Here is a 4,683-nt window from a genome sequence, read left to right on the forward strand (position 1 = left end):
AGTGGTGTGAATGCCCAATACGACCTTGGAGGAAAAAACTACTGCCGCTGTTACTGGCTGTAATGGAACAAAGCGCCTGTTTCCTGTAGACCGTCATGCCCCGCCGCCTCCGATCGGAGGCGATGCATAACGTAACATAGCGAGAAGAAAAAGAAGCAGACGCCACGGCACCAATAGCAGTAAGGCTAACGAAATCCAGTAACCGTTGCCGATCGGTGTTGCTACGCCAAATAGGACGGATTCAGCACTTAGAAACTCGAATGGGTGCTTCTAATACGACGCAAGAATTCTGGCCCAACTGAAGCCAGTCTTCCTTGGCTTGCTATCTCCTTATATTCGAAGTTATTACAAGTGCTGATAGAACGAAATCATCCATAAGCGCTGGTTGAGTGCGCTCGGTGCGACCTGAGGCATAGGCTGTACCATGAAAGAACTAGCTGCCAAGAGTAGCACAGACTAACGTGTACCATTTGCCATACGCAATTATCGCGAGAAATTTGCTTCACATGTATAGAAATGAGTATAAAATTCATGCGACGTTAGCCTTAGATCAGAGCAGAGGCACTGGCTGAGTCCATTGCTTATTTCTATCCTTTTTCGTACCCCATTGATTTGTTTGTCCTAGCTGCGGATGTTATAGTTGTTATTACATGTCGTTTATTGATCCGCATCTGTCGTAGCAGAGTCATCAGAGATGGCAAGTAGGGTTAAAGTGAGTGACATGACACTTCTTATACGTAGCTGTCCGCAAGTAGTTGTAGGACCTTTGATGTTGTGCTTTATGTAAATAAAACAAATTAGATTAAAGCCGTTCTCTGCTTAACAACGCAAGTTGTCTAGGACCAAGTGCTCTCTGTATGTAAGCCTGTTTGATGCGTAAATAGATAGGCTAATGCAAAGAAGCGAACAAGATGTCGCACACGGTTGTTGAAGCGTGATTGCCAAGCGCTACTGAAATTATACAGGTTCGACTAGCGGTTGTCGCCTAGTGTGCAGGTAAAGAGGCTCCAAAAATGGAGGCAAAAATTTACCTATGATAGACTTATTACTCAAGATTATATTTAGGGTGATGTATTATAGCTAACTTAAGTCATCTATAGAATTCTAAATAAGTAAATTCCATTAAACGCAGTCTATGCGTATCACCTATGAGACACAGTGATTTCAACGATATGGCGAATGCAACGTGGAAATTTTATCTTTGCTCACAAAAAAATCCTCCTTTTTTTTGGGTCAAACAAACCGCTCAACTATTGCAGCTTCAGAAAATTTTGCCCCCTTCCATAATACCGCACAAACATCCCCCTTCTATATGCGCAGACTTAGCTCTGCCTATATACCTGTTTATAGAGTAAGCTAGGCGACCATTAAAGGTGCTCGTTTCACCCGATCAATTTCGTTATATATTTAAGTTGGCGCTGAAGCAAACACTAGTATCAAGTTCCAGCTTTCAGCCAGTAAAAGATAACTTGAAAAAGAAGCAGACTCCCTCGAAGTGGTTACAGCTACCTGCTGTTAGGGAGCTCCGGAAGGCAAAACACGCATTCAGAGGCGTTTCTTTGTTCGCTGGTAGCCGCTCCTCCCTTGAAAGAAACTGCTGAGTTTCGAATCAAATAGTTCGGATCAAAGCTAGGAAAGCAACTCTATTATACTTTTAGAAGTTCAGTCATCTATGAAGGCCTGCCTCGAGCGTTCAGCATCGTGGCGCATTCGTACGACAAAATCGGCAGTAGCGTTTAACGTCTCATTTAAGGTGTTGGCAGCAGACGATTGAAACTGCCGAGTCCTAACGTAAAACCGGTGGCGTGTGTTCGGACAGCTTGTATCTGCTTGCCTATAGGGGCCTTAATAACAATTATCAGTTATTGTATTTGTACGTTTACTGCGCAGCTTCTTTTCCACGTAGTCGTTTAGGTGGGCGAGTAAATTCAGGCATATCTTCATACTTAAATCTAAATAGATTTTATAAACGTGGACTTGTTCATGGTAAACGTAATGTTAGGCACAAATAGGAAGCAAGGATATTTGTCAACTCAAAATTCAATTGCGAAAGATGAAAATGCACAGAAAGAGGATGATTTACGATCATGTAATAAAATACATCGAGAATAACGTTACACTGTTATTCTGTTTGCAGTATGCTGAGTATTGTCACATGTCAGTCGATTCGTGTTAAATATTCTCTGACAAAATTGCAAAAAGCCACCTTCGCCGTGCGGCCATCCTGTATTTATAAATGTCATTATTTACCTCATCTGTACTAAGTTTCGGTTCCGTGGATAACTTATATAGTCAATCCAAGATCTATCTGTCCGAGGTAAGTCTAAATCAATTTTCCGTAAAGCACTCGGAATGCCCCAATTAATAGATCCATCGAATGCCAACAATCTTGGACGACAGCCAACTGCTAACGCCCAGATTCACTATTGTTTATTTCAACGTCGTTCAGCAACAGCTGCAACAGCAATAAGGTTTAATGCAAATTTTTCCCATCATACCAGCGTTCGCTGCTATTTTCTACGATCGCCTCTTCAGCAACAATGAGCCGTACCTCGTAAAACGACGCTTACACGTCAACGCGCACTATTTGTGCCCTATTCATTACCCCATCCGCGCCCCTTTATAGCTACCACACTTTTAATGCGGTAGCGACTCTGCAACGGTCACCGTCGTTGACATCCCGCTTTGCAACAGCCGTGCCCAAAAAGGGGAGCCCACCTAACTAATCTTGTGAGCCCCATTGTGGCTGACATCTGCTGTAATTTTTCGCGATATACACAGCAGAGAGAAAAAGAGAACAAGGAGCATCTTCTGTCATCGTTAGTGTTACTTCCAATCGTTCGCTTAATAATATCTCTACGCCGTATATTATACTAATGAAATAGCGTTGTGCGGCGGTGGGATCGGGAGATAAACGGCAGCAACGACAGTAGCAATGGCGATAAAGCCCTTTGAAATACTTCTAAATTATTGGGTTTAGATACACATATATTAGTTCCGCATTTTCAATGTTTCCAGATATGATAGTTGTTGCCTATGAGAGGACATTTTTTCATTTTGTTAAGAGGTAAGGGTTCGCTAGCTTTTTCTAGTTTTCGATTGTTGTTAACCAAAAATATTCTAAAAAATAGTCATCTCCGCAGTTTATAGGATGTGGATGCAAAATTTTTTCATCTATTTTTATAAGTAAAATTCATACATCTATGATCGTCATAACGCCAACCCACTAGAGGAGTTTTTAAGATGCCGCTATAATTGGAGAAAAAATAAGCCATAAAATTAACGTTGGATTCAAGTAAATGTTTCGAGTTTTATGTCTGCTTGTGACTGCGTCAGAGAGCTAATTCTTTGTCGAAGAAAAAAAAAGCTACTTGTCCATACCCGGATTCAAACCTAAACAATCTTGCAAGCCCGATAATTTTGTAAGTCATCTCGATGACAAGCAGCACTAGATAACACTGTCGAACTCTAGTAAGCATCCGTACACCGTAATACAAACGAATAATTCATTCAGTCCTGTTCATTGAGACATTGGGAACAGGTTGGTAGTTAGGCACAACTTTTGACCTTATACCGCTGCACACCGTTTCGAGTGATATGTTGAAGAGCCACCGATGGCTGATGAATTATGACTAAAATACATAAATTGATTTTATTACCTGTTCATGTTAAGTAATCCAGCGACGAGCAACTATAGATAAAGTTCACAGTAGGCACATAGTATTTCTCTAAAAAAGATTATGGTCCAATAGGTATTAATGTGAGGCACCGTATCCAATAGAGAGCACTGTCAACAGCTTGTCACCGGTTGAACTATAAAAATGTGTTTCTCTCACTAATAGAACGGATGACACCAATGACTCAGTCTTAGTTTTTGGGTTTTAAAAAGTGGAATGCCTCACCGCATAACTTAACAAGCATGAACGGTCTCATGTATGATAATCCAGCATTCAACGGTCACATTATCACCATTAATTACGAGTCATACGTTAAGAACCAATGGTACGGTTTGGTTATCAGTGTGCGCAATCATTGAAGGCTATTAAAATCGATCCTGAACCCTTAAGCAATCAATCAGCTAACATTTTATTATTGGACCGTGTCCTGCAATCGAGCGTTTAACAATGCTGCCTTAAAATGATCCGAATAACGTCTCAGACCAAAAAAAAAAAACAAATTGCGTTTGCAGTAGTTCCTGTAAGCGACCCTCGTTTTGGCAGTCGTTGCCGTCGTCAGCAGGTCCGTCGTTTGCATGAACCTCACCTGAACTGAACTGGTAAAAACAGATGTTCGCGCAGCGTCCATGCCTCTCCTGCAGTTCGCTGTTCACCACAATGGCGAAAGAACAAACGAAGTGGAGAGAGTCACGCTCGCGAAGGCAATCGTTCGCCGGCGTGAATTCCCAGAGTATCGCCGGGTGCGCGAACCAGACAGTCGGATAGTTCGAACAATGCAGAGCGCGCCAGAGCTGCGCGCTGTTCTGGTTCGGTCAAAAGAGAACTAGTACAGCTCACGCCCTCTAGCAGCAAAGGTGGGTAACAACGGCAGAGCAATTAAATAACGCGATAAAGGTAATGTCAGTGTATAACATCTACGTAATTCGTCTTCTCAATAGAAGAAAGAAGGCCTTCTTTATAACAATATTTACACAAATCAACAACAGCCCCCTGGAAGCATCACTAC

At 42.0% G+C, this 4,683-nt stretch overlaps 1 long non-coding RNA gene across 1 annotated transcript in view; it reads right to left on the bottom strand.

Moving 5' to 3' along the window:
• The window catches only part of LOC111269650 (uncharacterized), an 8,592-nt gene extending 4,335 nt beyond the window's left edge, over positions 1-4,257 (bottom strand). Inside the window, exon 1 of the long non-coding RNA XR_002685870.2 lies at positions 3,660-4,257. This is a non-coding gene — a long non-coding RNA (uncharacterized LOC111269650). The remainder of the gene's footprint in view (positions 1-3,659) is intronic.
• Between the last annotated feature and the right edge of the window lie 426 nt (positions 4,258-4,683).

Source organism: Varroa jacobsoni, unplaced genomic scaffold (assembly GCF_002532875.2).
Source record: "Varroa jacobsoni isolate VJ856 unplaced genomic scaffold, vjacob_1.0 scaffold_1402, whole genome shotgun sequence".
NCBI lineage: Eukaryota > Metazoa > Arthropoda > Arachnida > Mesostigmata > Varroidae > Varroa > Varroa jacobsoni.